The 17829-nt window shown below is 39.9% G+C and overlaps 1 protein-coding gene across 1 annotated transcript in view; it reads left to right on the plus strand.

Annotated features, from left to right (window-relative positions):
* Positions 1-279: 279 nt before the first annotated feature.
* LOC146627023 (leucine zipper putative tumor suppressor 2 homolog) overlaps positions 280-17829 on the plus strand; it is a 46153-nt gene continuing 28603 nt past the window's right edge. The window contains exon 1 of the mRNA XM_085360992.1: positions 280-493. The gene's annotated coding sequence lies outside the window, so the exon portion shown is untranslated. The remainder of the gene's footprint in view (positions 494-17829) is intronic.

The raw sequence follows: 17829 nt of genomic DNA on the forward strand, positions 1-17829 counted from the left end.
GAAGGACTCTTTTTGAACCTTTTTGAATTAATGAAGATATATTCTTTTAATATAGTTGCACTTTGTTGTTTGTTCGCTTTTATTTATTTATTTTTTCAGTTTTATTTTAAAAATTTCTTTGCCTGAAAATGTTTGAATGAAAATCTTATGACATTTATTCCTTGTAAACAGTGTTATTTTGAAACATATTACCGGATGTAACGTCAGTTTTTCTCACCAGCTTTCCGCCTCTCTAATGAAATACGAGCAGCTCCCGTTCAGCTCCTCGCAAAGCAACAAACGCGCTTTCAGCGACAGGAAGAGTAACGAGACAGCTTGAGCAAGACTTGAACATGCAGTTTTGTCAGCTCAGCCGTGGCTAAAGTTACGAGTTTGTGGATAAGACAATTTAAAAAGAAGAAAAAAAAACATTCCCGAGGCATCCTGATTTTCCTCCTCAGATTTTTCCACAACAGAGCAACTGTCCCGGACTGTCCACAGCACTCTGTATACGGTAGGCTCTAACTAACCTAACAATCAATGAAAACATGATACAATTAGTGTGCGTGGCTTTATGTCGGGGTTGAGTTGTGCCAAAGCATGTGTGTCTTATTGTTTACTTTGAACGCACAGATATCCAACTTTGTCACACCTACTCCACACAGGTGTATGATTGGGAAATAAAGAGTAGGTTCTTTTTCTTTTGCACTTTAAAAAGTCTCACTTCCCCCTTTTTTTTTTATCGATGTGTGCATCGCTCATGACAGGTTGGGTGGGTTTAGACACAACAAAGTGCCTCCTGTAGTGTATCCAGACTCATTTCCTGTCCAGACTTCAGCTTCAGTGTCGATTATAAATCAACAGTTTCATTATCGTGGACTTCCAGCATGTCCTCCTCATCAGTCTCTTCAAGACTAATCTGGTTTCTTTCTATCTTATCTGTTTAGAAATGGAGAGCTGGCTAATTGCTGTGCATTATTTTAGTCTTAGGGACATGATTGCTTTTCTACGAACTACTTAAAGTTGTCATTTCTATGAAGAATCAGTGGGTGTCTTTCACACGATCTCCTCAAAATTTGTATGTACAATAACCTAAGCATGTTGAGTGCTAAAAGTGGGCCCTCATGGCAATAAGAGCCTTTAAATTTGACCCAAAATACACCTTAGTTTTTTTGTCCCCCTAGCGAACTATAAGAAACCAATAAAACATTCACATTGGCAGCAATTCTTTCTGTTAGTCTATGTAGTATATTAAATTTGTGAGTTTTGGTTGGTTGTTACACTTTGTGTGGATGTATATTTGCTTTAGCCCTTAAATTGTAATGTGGACATCAGTAGGCTAAAGTTATATTAGTTATTAGTCAGTTATTAAGTTATTAAAGTGATTATTATAAGGAATAAAACCTTGTTATTTGTTTCCACCCACACTTTGGGTCTACATGATGTGGAATGTGTTTTTCCTTTGTGGCTTTCTGGTCTTTTCTAAAGCTAGAAATGACCAAACGTGCAGCATCACAGGAGACCTGAAAATCTAGGCCTGCTCCACAGGCGGTGAGTTTGTTTTAGGATTGGTTTGCTGCTGTCAACCAGAATGAATAACACCAGCAGGAGCTCAGAAAAAGTTTTACTTAACAACAAGCAAACATGAAGTCTTTGGGGGCAGTGGCAGATTTTATGACCCAATGACAACAGAAAGTAGGAGAGAGCAGTTAACATTCACTCAAGTACTGCCTGACCTGCCCCTGGGACAGAGCAGCAACATATGTGAATTCTTAAAATGAATGGCATTCCCCCCGTGACGCTGTCTGCAGTGGAAATTGGCTCGACTCAGACGCACATTTACAGTACTGTTGTGTGCCCGGTGTGCTGTGAGGCCACACTTTGATTAAAATTAAAATCTGTGAAACACAAAAAAGTTTACATCTATATTAAGAAGGATTTATGCTGCCGAAAAACCCTAAGTGCACTTATTTTAATAATGAGGTAAAAAACAACAACATTCCCTCTATTTTAGGTTCGCAGCTCAGTCATCTGTAAACAAAAGGCCAAATGCTTGGAACAAGATAACATAGTAAAGAGCAAACAAAGCGAACAGTAGGGCAAGCTCCGGCCTTCAAACCCCCACAACTCTGCAGGATGCTGTATTGAAATTTCTTCTGCTTAAACATACAAAGCAAGGTCAAACCCGCACCTGAGCAGCTTTGTCAGTGAGAGGCTAGACAGCCTATTTGCATTGATAATTTGTCAAGTGATTTTTCTAAGCACACGGCAAGCTTCCCTAATTTCTAGAGGAGTGCTTTGTCAGCATAAAAGAGCACTCCTGACACTAAGACATATCCCGCATTGTGTTTTTATTTTCTTCTCTTTTTGCATGACGGGTGAATCATGACTCTCGATGTTTAGGGTTGGGGTGTGATGACCAGTATTTTGCTTGGTTAACAAATCTGTGTTTGTTTTGTTTTTTTCTGTCCTGTATTGTATATGTTGAAACCTTTAAATAAAAGTGTCAGTAGGGTGCTTGAACCATCAGTCACACAGGCCTAGAGACCAGTTGGCGACCACCCCTGGGAAAATGTTACCTGACCCCGTGGTTGACGAGTGGTTGCTGGCTGTCCCTGCCAGAGAGGGTGTTACAATGAACCCTCTTTTGGTCATTTGCAGATTGCCACAGTTGCCTGTAGTTTGCATGTTGTTGAGTTTATTCATCCTAGTTAAAGGCTGCATGTGGGAAAACACCTGTTACACCTACAAAACTCCCAAAATCCAAGACTAGTCAAGCTGCAGAAAAGGTTTTGCTAATTCAGGCTTGCAAATACTTATGTGCTCATTTAATGTAATCACATTTTTCAGCTTTTTATGTGATTATTATGAAACAAACTGTGTGTATGAGACACTGGCGGCCTTGAGGCACCGTATGTGCTGCCAGTTAAAATCACCCCAAGCACTAGAAGAGAAAGCACTGTTTTGATAGGGAGGTTTACTTTAGTGCAGTGCGCATTTGGTCATGTAATGTGTCTTCTCGCGGCACCACACCTTGTTTGTTTCTAGTCAGACTTGTTTTAATCAGGAAGGCTGAGCTGGAGGTATGAGTGTATATTAGTATTAAAAGGCCATATTGTTTTTGTTTTCTCTGATACTTCTCAGTTGTGCTGCTGTGAACGTTGCCCTTGAGCTCTTTAAACTAAAGGTCGTGGCCCTCTATTGTTTGTTTTATGCTGCACAAACTGTCTCCTTGAAGGAATAATAATATGAGAGAAACTTTAAAAGACAAGGGAACAATGGCAAGATAGCGGGAGCTGTCAGGAACGTAAAAACATGTGTTGTATTTAGTCTTCGTGAGGGCCCATCACGCCACATGAAGTGCAGATTTAGTAATTACTGGGTTTCTTTGTTTATGCAGCGCCTCATTGTGTTGAATTTGTTCTCCTCTCAATGATTGCTTACTGTAATTAGTGTTGTTGCAAACTTTCCCACACAACAGTGTTTTAAAACTGTCTGAAATTATGATGCTGGGACTTAGTGAGGCTTTTAACACAAATAGCTGGAGAAGAAGATTGGATACAAGCTTTTATTAGTATCAACATTACAGAAGAAGGAATAGAGCTCTACTTGAAGATCAATAATTCGCTGGGAATTATGTCTTAAAGGAAGACTTGCTGTGGGCTGATATAAAATCCATGCTTTTTCGACTGTGTACAGATGAGCTGAATGGGGGTTTCAGGTAGCTGAAAGACTGCAGGTTGTTGAAGATGTTGACTAAACAAAGTGAGCTGTGACCGGGGCCCTGTTTCAGGAAGCCGGTTTAGAAAACTCAGAGTGAAAAACGATACTCAGGGTTGAGTAACCCCGAACTGTCCAACTCAGAATATTCGGTTTCAGAAAGGCTGATAACAAGTAGTTCAATCAACGCGGAGTTGCTTTAACCCCAAGTTAAGCACACGCACGAGGATACATAAAGCCCTGATAAGCGGAGCACAGATTAAGCGAGTCACCATGGAGACGGAGGGAAAGAAGGCGCGGTCAATGTATTTTACAGCGCTTGAGGCCGAAATTCTGATGGCAGTATATGCCGATAACATGCAAATTCCGCGGAAAAAAGTAACACAGCCTCAGCTGCGAAAGAAAGGAAGCATGCATGGCAAAACATAGCCGACAGAGTCAATGCGTGAGTGTTAATTTAAACATTGATCTAGGGATTTCCACCCATTTAACACGTTATTTTATCATATGTTATTTTATTTGTTATTTTATACATTTTATTTTGTGATGTGATGTGAGCGCAGGTGCAACCCAACAGGCCCCAAACGTTCCTGGCAGCAAGTAAAAATGAAATATAAAAATATAGTCCAAACAGGTAAGGTGTAATTGTATTATGAGTCATAGTGCTTGGTCTGTTTGTCCTATGTAAATCAATTGCAGTTAGAGGCTACATTAATTTTCTTTCTGTAAGCACTTATTGAAATTATCTGAGCACATTACAAGTACATATTTGCGTACTCTGTATGCTCAAATGTGGCCCGTTATAGCCAACAGAAAAAAAGCGGAGGCCCGAAAAACAGGTGGGGGTCCTCCACCACCACCACTCACAGAGGCTGAGCAGTTGGCCCTCAGCCAAAACAGTGGGCGCCCTGTGGCCGAAGGCATCTCTGCGGGGACATCCTCTGAGTCAATAACCCCGCAAGACACAAGTGCCTACATAAGGGGTAAATTCAAAATAATACATGATGTGCATACATCCTTTCTTCACAGTCACCTTTGCAGTGCGACTCATTCATTTGATAAACTCTTTACCATAATGGATTATTTTGTAGTGAAGTTATTTTCCTACTGATTTTGCCTTCCCTCAGTCTTGGTTGTCTTTGAGAGCATAATGACAATGAAGTGTAAGGTGAGTGCTATATGTTTGTTAATTGCCATTTGGTCCCTTGTAAGTTATAAGTGACCTGTATAAACCTCATATTCTATCAGTTGATGGTGGTGGTGTACTGCATCTGGTGCAGCCTCCTGTTGAGCCAGACCAACATGCAGTTGTGAGTAATACTCCACAGATTATATGAGTTTACAGTAGAACAGCAATGTTGTTAATTTCTTTACTGCAGGAAAATAATGAAGAAACATTGACAGCTGTTACAGAGGAGGAAGCAACAGAGACACTTTATGAGGTTTACATCTTTTAATACTTTGTGTACAGGAAATACAGGCGACCAATAAAGCCAGTTGAACAAAAAACCTGTTTATTCTTCTTTCAACATGTTGAGGTGATGGGTCAAAAGAAATGATTGTGACATATGGTGTCTCTGACTGCGCTTCCATCTTGTATGTCCGTGGGAGGGTCAGGATGTTCATGGTTTGGATCACTGCTGATGTTTGGTTCAGAAGGACAGTGTTCTCCTCTAATTGTGGCAATGTTGTGAAGAATCACACATGCCACAATAATGTCACATGCCCTTTCTGGGGTGACCCTGAGTCTTTGCAGGCACTGGAACCGGGCCTTAAGCATTCCGATAGTCATTTCAATTCTGGCTCTTGTCCTGCAATTAGCCAGATTATATCGCTGCTGTGGGCCCGGTTCAGGGTCAGGGTAAGGGGTAAGCAAATAGGGTAAACATGGATACCCCCTATCACCAAGCAAGTAGCCAGTGAACTCTCCTAAGACAGAAGGGTACACTTCAGTTCAAATGTCCCTGAAGCAATTGGTCTTTATATATTTTAAAGTATTCTCAACTCACCATGTCCAAATTTTGTGCTCAGTGTACATTCACGGAATATTTGTGAGTCATGGACAGAGCCTGGCCACTTGGCTTCCACATTTGTGATAATGTTGGCAGCATCACATATGATCTTCACAGTGCAGAGAACACAAATTAGCATCCATTACTATAATGAAATAATTTGTTAGTTTGAAATGCTACAGGGAACTATGTACCTGCACATTAATGCTGTGGAAGGATTTCCTGTTCACATAGTCTCCTTCATTTACTGAAGGAGCAATGATTGGAATGTGAGTGCCATCTATACAGCCAATCACGCCTGGGAACCGTGAGAATAAATGTAGAATTTAAGTAGTTCAAGTATCACCACATCATGAATTAAGTTTTGGTCACCTTGATACCTGCAATTTTGTGGCATCCCTCTTTGATAAATCTTGTGGGTCTATGACCGGGGAACACCACACACGAGTACAGGAGACGTTTCAGTGCAACTGTAACATTCCTGACTGCCCGACAGACGGTAGCCTTGGAAACGTGCTCAGCGTCACCAATATTATACAGAAAGCTCCCGTTTGCAAAAAACCGAAGTGCAATACAAATAATATGTACAGAACTGAGAGCATGTCCGCGATGTGTCACATGAGTAATATATGGCCTGAGGATGTTATCCAAATAAATTATAGATTGTGCTGAAAAACGGTAACGTTCACACAGACAATCATCAGGAAATGATAAAATGTCCAAACGCGCTCTGATCACTCTCTCCCGGTGGAGAGCTCTGCGGAGAATTTGGGCTTCACGATCTACTGGCTCTTCAAGGAAGTGGCACGCCATGTCCGACACTTCCTACTGTCAGGTTTCCGACAAAGGGGCGGAGACAGTCAGGGTTAGTTGTAGTAAACCTGCTAGGGGGCAGGTTAGCTTCACGGCGTGTGTCGTCATAGTGACTCACTCAGGCTTCAGCTGAACTCGCTTTGTGAAACCGAAAAACCAGAGTTTTCGTTAACTCAGGGTATACTTACTCAGTTTTTCCACTAAACCGGCTTCCTGAAACAGGGCCCAGGCGGCTTTAACTGTGTGCCCTCCGTTTTCCCACTGTTAGAGTTACTGATTTCAAATAGCTTATAGTGAAATTCCAAATCTCTTTTTGTTGTGATATGATTAGATAGGCAGTGTTTCCTCCTCTGACCTACAGTGCATTTATAATTACTTTCTGCTTTTGTAAACAGTCCTTGAGCCTGTGTTGCTGGGCACACGTCTGTAAATGACAAGAAAGGGCAATTCTTTGTACTCTTGTCAGTTCCTGTATTTTTATATATTAATACAATAGGATGTGATAATAGGAATTTTTTATGGAAACCAGAACACCTTGGCAGGCTAAGTACGAGGACATCAACTCTAATCCAGGGCTTTTCTTGTCTAAAAACTAGCTTTTGAGGAAAAAGTCATACTTTCTCTGATGCAATACCTTGACTTCAGTTCTCTTCTAATACTGTAAACGAAGGATGAAGCCGCGAATGATTATTTTAGCTGATGGAAAATTACTTTCAGGGGGTTCCGACAGCACGATTTGTTTAAAAAGCCTGTATTCCTGTCTTTTTTTCTTTTAAGCTTCAGTAAACAAAGGTTCTCTTACATAAAACTGATGAAAGGTTAAAGGATAAAACCTCTTTGTTGGAGGGTAAACTTCTCAATATGCAGGAAAACTTTGGTAAAGTAACACCAAGCCTGGCTTAAACATGGTTTTCCTGACTCTGTAAAATGAAAGTAATACATCTAAGCATACAAATATGCTAAATTGGTATTTATGAGTAAAAGTATACATGACAACCAAACCAAAGTAAGGACCAAAGTAGCCATAATTACTTTTTATGCCTCATTTATTTGCACTACTCTTATTTCAGCTCAGTGTCAGAGTAATTAGGTTACTGGATTAAGTTGTCATTTACACTAGTTGCTCTTCTTCCTGCTGTCACTATGAGTACTCCTCCTCACACATATCGGCATATTTTTATGCCTTTAACTTGTCAGTGTGGTTCTTCATGAAGATGGGGATATGTTACATGAGTTGACGGGGAAGGCTTTGCCTGGCTTCTTTTTTTCTTTTTTCTTTTTTTTTAAACCACAGTTTACAGTTGTGAATGAAACTATTATAGATACAGATATTACAGAAGCTATAGATGTAGCAGTCAAATAGTCTGACTCAAGTGTCAAGGAAGCAGACTCAGCAGACATTTCGGGTTCCCAGAGATGAGCGATATATTTACAGTGACCACCATTATATGTGAAACTGAACAAATCTCCCCAAATTAACTTAATTAACAAAAACCAAAAAGCAGATGAACTTGGTAACACAACACACCTCTATGTCAGAATCACATAAAGCTACTTTTCTGATGGCTCTGTATGGAAGGAAAATATTCAAGAAATCACTTTGTGTCCTGAAAAACAAAAGGAAACATTCCTATGAAAAAAAAACAAAAAACAGTCAGTCATGACATCATCAGTACTTTAAAAATCAGGATATGTGGAGCGGGCCTTTCCCACACCTGACATACAAGAAGACTAAGAATGAAGAACTAGTGTCAGTATGCACAAATGAGTCAATCTGCAACATAATAAACTATAAAGCAACATGGGACCAAGTATTTGCTTTAATCTGCTGAATGTTTGATTTTGACGTCAACATAATGCTTACACAAACAAACCTGGGATACTAAGTGCAGCAGTGTTACTTTGACAATAGCAAATCATAGCCAATAAACACATGTAGAGAATAATGTGGTTAATGTGCAAAAAGTCAATACTTCTGAGATGAATGGAGTATTTCAACTACTCATCCACTTTGTCACACCTCTAAACTGCTGACCCTTTGCTTTTAGCTTCCTCTACTTTTAGCTCTCCTATGAAGTGTAACGACTAAGAACCAGCATAGAATTCTGCCTAATAGATCAACCCATGTCACTTTCGGAGTCTGTGCTATAGCAAGGAGTTGTCCTCATATACTAAACTGAATCTTTTAGCTTATTGATAGTAATTTTAAGCAGTTTCCTGTTATTTCTAACTGTTGGATAAATGGTCATGTCTATTCTGCTTCAGTAACAGCAACCCAATCTAATAAAATAAAAACAGCTGGTTTTAAAAAATGACATTTGTATTGTAAAAATAGAATTGGAAAGGGTTTTTTCCCCCTTTGGGAATGGACCTAGGACCTATTTTTGGGGGCACCAGCATGGCTACATTTTGGTTCAAAATCCATGAAAAGCCTGAGAACTCTGCTTGGAAAAGGTGTTATGAATAACAGAGCCCCTATTTTGGCAGATATCCTAGATTTATTATATGAAAGATACGTGAATCAAATCAAATCAAATCAAATCACTTTTTATTGTCACATCACATGTGCAGGCACACTGGCACAGCACATGCGAGTGAAATTCTTGTGTGCGAGCCCCACAAGCAACAGAGATGTGCAAACACAACAACACAAACGAGCAAAATACAAGAATGGCCAACCTGAAACTAATAAATATATGTACAATATATAATAGTGTATGCAAGGGGGCCATTATGGCCATACAAATAAAAAATAATGGAGAATCTTTATATTTTTTAAAAAAATGCACCCCACAATTAAAATAACTTGCAGGTTTAATTTACTGCTGAGCATTGTGACCTGAGCTCCTGTCGAGGATTTGGTTTGGTACTCCTAGCCAGCTCTGAGCTCTTTGCACAGCTGGACTGAACAGCTGTTTGAGGGCACTGAGAGGCAGGGGCTGAGGTTTTAGAGACCTCAGATGCCTGAGCTTGGGAACCAGACAGGACATTTTGTGGCCTTCTTTTCTGCCTAATCTGTCCTGACGCGACCAGGTTGTGTCTGTGATCATTAAATTTTGAAGAATACAGATTAAGATGGGGAGTATTTGGAGGATTTAACAGCAGATGAATGTTACACTCAGGCCTCCCAGTTTCTCTCCTTTGTTAAATCTCATGGGATTTTTTTTTTTTTTTTGCTTTGTCCCAATTTTCAAGTGCAGCAGCCATTTATCTGTGGACATCTTTTACCTTCTAAATTGCCATTTTTTGTCCTCCTTGTCTCCTTTCCCGGTGCTTTGACTAATGGCCCCATTTCAATGCAAATGGACCATGGTGCCAAAGCACCCTCCATCCATATTTTAAAACTTTTGACTTCCAAAACTTTGGCCAAAAGTTTTTGTTTCTAGAAGATTTCCCAGGACTTTTTTATACCTCTACAAAAACCCATAGAACCACATGTAGTACAATAACTTCAATATGTTATATGTCAACATGATCAACTTATGTTTGTGTATTATACAAAGGGTGTGCAACTAGGAAATGACTTTAATGTTAACCTGTTGATTTTCTGTCTAAAAGAATTCATAGCTTGAACTTATAAAGGTGAAATTGCTTGATTTATAAAATATTCAGCAATGAAGCATTGGTGTGCATGTGACAGAAGATGGGGAACGAGAGAAGGCATTGTAAAGAGAAGACAAAAGAAAGCCACTAAAGCAAAGACAGAAGATTTTAGAGCAAATGTTGAAGATGAAGGAGAAAAATGTAACACATGTAGTTAGGCCCACAAGTGGTGTCCTTACCACAGTGTGTAAAACAAGTATAAACAGATGTTTAAGGCAGGAATTCCCACTGATTTTGAAATAAGAATCTCAAACCCTTGACTCATGCTGGTGTCATGACACTGACGTCATTGTTTTGCCAGTATGCAGCTGTCAGAAAAACATTGTCAGTCAGTTGATGAGCTTCAGGGCACGTGATTCAGAGAGACTGGAGAAGGTTCCCTTTTGTAACTGTTTTCTTGATTGATTGTTTTGCCAATAAAATATCACAAAATGTCAAAAATAATCTTAATTTTTTAGTAAATATATTGATGGTTTTTTTCCCCCAACTAACTTTCCAAAACTCAAACAGTCATTTTACCTTATATGACAAGATTTTCTGATAATAAGAGGACTCATTTGTTGCAGTAATACTTAAATTCAGTTTCACTGTCTGGCCTGACTTTGGTTTTTTTTAAATAGACTGATCAGCCAGTGCTTTAAAAAAATAAATTCAGGGTTATTTTTTATATTCAAGTGTGACGCAAAGTGGACATGACTCTACCAGTTTTTATTCTACAGACAGAACAGAGTTCATCCCCTGAATACCGATGAATGTAGAATATAAAAGCTCTCTCCTTTCAGTAAATTTCTAATGTGCTGTTTAGAGAAGCAGGCTGAACCTCTCATATTTCTCTTTACTCAATCACTGCTCCACCGCTGTAACTGCATTCGTTCTCTTAATCATCCCCAAATGTTTTTCCCCATCCCCACAGACTTGACCTGTGCCACTGCCTCCTTTCCTGCACTCACTTTCTGAATGGGTCACAGTAGTGACTACATTTACAGTTTTGTAAACAGCCCTGATAAGATACCAGAACGGCTGGGCTTAGTTTCCTTCAGAGATAAGTTGCTGTCATCAACATCACTCAGGGAAAAGTGTCCTTGGTGGGTGGAAGGTAGGAGAAGACACTATTTAAGTCTGAAGTCATTGAATGAGCTACAAAGCATACTGCCAGAGTTCTAACAGTGTATTACAAGCCCAGTGGGGATAGGTTATATATTTTATAATACAAAAGCTACAACTTGGTTTAGCTATTCTGTCTTACTACCTTCTTGGAAGTGCTGCTAGATTAAGCAGAAGTCACAATCATGATTGGTCATTTTATTTTGGTAATTGTTTGATAAATGTAATTAACTTAAGTTAATAAGATGCACAATATTAACTTATTACACAGAATTTTCTTGAGCTTCAACTTATTAAAAAAGAGGTGGAGGTGGTGGGAGACCCAGGGTCTTTAAGCCCCAGCATGGACTGATTCATAGCGCTTTTCTACTCACCCGGAGTACTCAAAGCGCTGTATACAACATACCTCGTTCACCCATTCACAACCACTCATACAAGTGCAAACTAATAAACATTCACACTCCAATGAACGCATCGGAGGGCAACTTGGGGTTAGTATCTTGCCCAAGGATATTTGGCATGCAGACTGGGAAGCCAAGGATCGAACCACCAACCTTCCAATCAGTAGCTGATCTGCTCTACCACCTGAGCCACAGCCACCCCAACAAGGTTTTGTTGTGTTTTAAATCTTCTCTTCTTCTCCTCCAACTTCATCCAGGCTTATTTTTGTTTATCTAAGAAACATCTGGAAACTCAAATCTTTACTGTCAGCCAATAAAAATTTGCTCTTTACATACATTTTCAGTCGTCCTTGGTTGCTTATAGAAAAAGCTAACCCTTGCACGCCATCCTACTTGTTAATAGTTCCTTTAATTTTCTTCCACTTAAACTTAGTATTTCATGCAAAGCCTTACGTGGACAAGCTCTTGCTCATATATTGTAGCAGATCTGCTGAGACCTTATTTGAACAGTTGGCCTTTCCCATCATCTGAACAGTCGTTTAATTGTTCCGCACTTAGTTTAAATTCAGAGATCACCAGATGAGATTGTGGTGCCTCAACTTTGGAACAGCCTTCCTCTATCCACGAGACAAGCTGAACCAGTGGTTTGATTTAAACATCAGCTGGAAACGAATTTTTTGTAGGTTACCTTCTCCTTAATTATTTATCCTAGTGCAGGACTCCCATGCCTCTGGAGACCTGCACAGCAGCCACAGGGAAACCCCTGGAAAGTTCACACACAACTGCCTCACAGTGTTTAATGTGGGCCAGTTGACCCTAAGCGATCCACAGACAAATGCAGTTGCTGGCGACCATGATTAAATCTGCCTCATGTTCATCTACATCTACCTGTTGACTTTAACTTCCTCTTGGCAGATCTTTTATGACCGAACGCTACCTTTTAGTCATCTCGCCTCAGGCTGTCTTAAAAAGTGAATGAGTTTGAGCATTTAGGGAAGAGTACAAACACACCGTTATAAAAGAAAGGGTGTGTATATATTGTTATGAGCCAAAATCACCAGCATTGAAATTGAATTTAATATGACATTGAAGACCCAAGCAGATATTATAACTACTATTTTATAGTAGAATCATAGTAGGCTAAATAATCTTTGCCACATGAAGCGACTCAGTGGTCTCCCACTAGTTATATTTGGGTATTACGACCCCAGTGCCTCTCTTTCTCATCACTCTCGTCTGTGTGAAATACAGATGCTAACAGTGCTCCTGTGTTTTCTCTGGGCTTTGCAATCACTGTTAGAAAAGATTAGTGTAGCTATATTAAATTGTTTGCCCCTGTCAGGGCCACTGGGGTTATCAACTTCCCTGGTGGAAACCCTGTATATAGAGCCTTTATCTTTAATGTCAGAAAGACCAAAAAGTCCTGCAGCAGATTATATGGCACTGATCCCTAATCTCGATATCATTGAGTCAGTCTGAGATTACATAAAGAGCTAGAAGCACCTGAACATGCTCTGAAAATGGGGGACTACGTCTAAAAATGCTTGCAGTTTTTAAATGGTTAATGCAATACTTTTATTAAATGTTTCTGATCCCATTTGCTATGAGTCTACATACTAACCACATGAGGTTAATTTGTCCACTGTTTTGGATATGTTACAATAATGGTGACAATGTTGGATCAAGTGAAGAAGGCTCCAGTTGCAGGAAAAACCATTGTTAAAACCCAATTATTCAGGCCTACAGACCAGTCAGTGAGCCCCTGGCAACCACCTGTCACTAGGGAAAAATTATATTCCTCAACTGGAAAAAATGTCTGGTGACTACTTTGGTTGCTAGCCTATATGCTGCTGTTGTGGTTTCTTCTTGGTTTCCAGATTGGGTTGCACTCTTTCAAATTTTATTTCCACTTTGTTAGTAGTCAAAGAATATTTGTAGACAAACGTGGAAACATTACGGGCAACTGTGACAATCTGCTATCAGCCAAAGCAATCAGCCTCTGATAGCCAGCAACCACTGCCAACGAGCCAGCAGTAACCTGATGCTAGCTTGTACATTGCACTTGTTCTAAACATGCATTGCATAACAGCATGTAGTCACTGTGAGCATGTTAACATGAGTGTTTAGCTCAAAGCACTGCTCTGCCTGAATTAATCTGCACAGAATTACAAAGATTCCTGTAAAATATTCTTCTGCTTAATCATAGGAGGGCATCTCTGCATTGTAGCTGAGCACAATTTTGTCACATGTTGTCTGTAGCCTGAATTAAAGTTTATCCCAAAATGGCAGTCTGAAAAGAGAAAAAAAAAACCTTTAAAAACAACATGCCATATTCCCATGAGCAGATGTGATTGGCGGCGGTAGTTAGTGTGATCATGACATTCACAGCTGCTGCAGGGAGGCCCATATGTGCTGATGTACAGTAAAGCCCTGCAGCATCTCTGACTCCTGCTTCTCTTCTCATTTTTTTCTCCTTCCCTTCCTGCTCTCACACTGTTTTTCTCCTCTTTCGCTACCCCTCATTTTGCCACTCACTTACTCCTCAGTTGTGTCAGCTGGCTGTTGTCCTTCTGTCATCCATCTTACAGCCTCTGACTGAGGTGCAGCCCACAGGCTTTCTCGACGACTGGCCAGGAACATGAGAAAACAGGAAAAAATAAATAAACAGTGCAGCAACTTAAGAAACGAATTAACGTCATTTCTGTGATCCTGAATTTTCATCAGACTGGATTCATATGTTCTTATTCAGAGCCATGTACACAAAGTGAATATTTTCCACTTTTAAGGGGCAGTTAGTCTAAACCCTACTGTTTATGGTTAGGCAATAAAAATTACTCTGCAAGGTTTAAAAAAAGATATGGTTTTTGGTTAAAATACAACAATTGCCACATTTTTGCTCATACAGTCCAAGGTCAGTCTGTCCTCGATTCACAAAAAACACATGGCACATGATCATCTAATGGGTCTTCACCAAAATTCTGGAATAACTGAATTGGTATCATGAGTTCTGAGCTAGTGAATCACTGAGTTTGATATATTTTTGGTTGATAACGTGACATGTCTCCACTGAACATACAAAATACACGCTACTGATCTCAGGTATTCTCATGATAAGGTGGGGCCAGGTTTCACAATGAACTCACCCGAAACTCTGGCTGATTGGGACCCACACCCAGTTTCACACCTTGGCTCAGGCGATTAGAGGATCATCAGGGGGTCCTTTTGTCCCTCTGTGGGGGGTTACTCCCACTAGGTTTATATCTGGGACTCTCCACCATTTGACCTTAGAACTGAAGAAGCTTCTCGGATGAGAGGTGAAACGTCTTCAAGTAACTTAAAGAAGTCCAGACGCTTTTCTTTGCAAGCTCCTTTGACTACGATGACCTGGATGATTGAGAACCTTCACAGACACACGCTACAGATCTAGAGTCATGCGAAAAAGAAAGTTTTCATTGAGCTCCAAGTAGACCTGTGGAAAAATAAGTGCATCGTTGGTGCTGTTAAATACTGATCACTATAAAGTGTGACCACTTCTATAAAAGCAGATGTTTTAGGAGTTTGCTGGTCTGCTGCGTTCAGATGTGTGTTAAGACTTTGCCACAGTCTTTCCTGGAGTGGATGTTCCAGCAAGTTGGACAATACAAAGATCAGAGGAAAAACTCCAAAAACTCAACCGGTCGCCCCTCCCTGAGCCTGGTTCTGCCGGAGGTTTCTTCCTGTTAAAAGGGAGTTTTTCCTTCCCACTGTCGCCAAAGTGCTTGCTCATAGGGGGTCATATGATTGTTGGGTTTTTCTCTGTATCTATGAAGCGCCTTGAGGCGACTTTTGTTGTGATTTGGCGCTATATAAATAAAATTGAATTGAATCGTAACTGACATCTCAGACTGTGCAGGCCTCAGTTACCATTTAAATATTAAAGTTCACAAAGTTACACTTACAAAAAGACTTAAAAATATTGCTTTTTTTGTAAGGGTTGCCAGGACAAAGCCTGTTCTTTCTAAAATGGACAGACCAGCAAAGCTTAGGTCTGCAAAGCTGCATCTGGCCAAACCAAAAGGCTTCTGGAACAACTTTCTTTAGTCAGATGAGACCAAAGTGGAGCTGCAATCGGAGAAAACCAAAACGAGGTATATTAGCACAAACACCTCATAACATCTGTTGAACACTGTGCCTGAGGGGTGATGATTTGGACTTGTTTTGTAGCCATAGGACCCTGGGAACCTTGCAGTCATTGGCTCAACCATGAACTCCTCTGTACACCAAAGTATTCTACAGTCAGGGGCAGCATGATCCTCAGCACAGCAGTAAATCTACAACTGAATACAGTTGTAGAAAATGCAATCAAAATCCAGACTTGAACCCAACTGAAATACTGTGGGTGGGACCTTAAAAGAGCTGTGTAGAAATAAATGCCTCCAAACCTCAATGAACTGTAGTAACATAATAACATTGGGCCAGAATTCCTTCATAACCATATGGGAGACAAAAAAATGAGTACTTTAAGTTATTGTTACAAACTATTGAGTCATGGTGTGTAGATTTACAGAAGACTGCAAAGCCTTGTGAAAACTCTTTTATCCCCATGTGACTTTACTTCCTATTGAAACACATCAGTTTCAAAGTCATGCTGACTGTCAGGAAAAAACAGGACAATTAGTGTCCTTCAACATGAGCGAGTAGGTTGTTTTATCTTGGCTCTTTCATGCTTTTCCATGTGACTGGGAAGAATTGGGTACACCCAGCTAGAAGGAGACGTCACAGCAGACCTAGAACTCAGTGGTGGGATTCTGTGTGTCAACTATATATCTATACTGATAGATTTGATTGAATAACCTTTTTAAAATTATTTTGTTTGTTGGAGTTTGCCCTGTTTACGTCTTTAATCTTCAGCTATTACAAATCTCTGGAAATGAGAAGCAAGTTACATAAACTGGAAATATTCTTTACCTAAAAATATTGGCCAGCAGCCCACTTTTGCTTTCTTAATCTTCAGACTTAAGTTCTCCCTCAGTTTTGTTGTCATTTGCTTCATCCGCCCTCACTCAAGGTCACGCAAATCAGGCTTTTATAAATAATCAAACATAAAACTTGACTGTTTCTCTTGAGTTTGAAGAGAAACTCATAACTCAGTGTAATATTTCATCCTTTGTCTTTTGTTGTTTCTGTCAGTCTCAAGTGAGTCCTGAATGGCAGAATTGTTGCAGACATTTATCTTGGCTCTCTTGAAGCCTCCACCTTTTCCTTTTTACATCTTCATTTAGTTTCCTCACAGTAAGAGGTACTGTGTGTAACTGACTTATGTAAGTGGGACGACCCCCTCCCTGAGGTTGGTTGTTTGGATATTTTTAAATACATTTCTCCTTGCTCTCTGTGTGATTTCTGGCCTGATTATTCTCCAGCTTGGAGGCCACGAGATGGACGACACATAAATGTACTCTTTTTAAAACAGACATGCTTATGACTTATAAAAATCATAGAGAAATCATATGCCTATGAAAGAGTCAAAAGAGGTGAAGGTTTTTGAATGGGGGGGGGCTGTGCGGTAGATGTCTGAGTGACTGAGAGGTGATGGGAATGAATGAGGGTGCAGATCAGAAGCTACGTGGGAGGTGGGATGCACGGTCAAGCAGGACCTGCGTCACAGTGTTGCATAATAGCTTATTCAGACAGAAGGGAAGTGGATCTGAAGTGAAGAACATGTGCACACTGTTTGAATACGCTCTCATCCTGTCATCGCACTGCCAGACTATCCTCGCCTAACAAAAAACTTTTCCCAGTTATTCCTTTTCCTTTCAACCCCCTTTTACACAACCCACAGTTAAATAAGACAACATATTTTGGGGTTTTTTTCCACAGTGCTGTGCAGCTATGCTTATGTATCTACAGATGCAAAAAACTTTGCAACTGATTATTCTTTGGTTTTCTTACTTTTGTTGACATTTTGTACAAGAATCTCTAAACCATTGTAGAAAAGAGTCGGCACATCTTATTGGTATTGAAAATAAAGCCATTGTGTAGTTATTGTAGCTTTTGTTTTGCATTAAAACGATCTGATCATAATAATGGAACAGATGTAATGTTTTACACTTAAACATTTATTTGCATTTTTTTCATTCCAACATAAATGGCTGAGTGTTTTTATTTTGAAAGGCATTTAATGGAGAGGCAGCTGTCTGTGACCCTGATATAAACACAAA

Source organism: Diplotaxodon limnothrissa, linkage group LG8, assembly GCF_057381915.1.
Source record: "Diplotaxodon limnothrissa isolate DT_005_m linkage group LG8, D_limnothrissa_male_GT1.1, whole genome shotgun sequence".
Taxonomy (NCBI): domain Eukaryota; kingdom Metazoa; phylum Chordata; class Actinopteri; order Cichliformes; family Cichlidae; genus Diplotaxodon; species Diplotaxodon limnothrissa.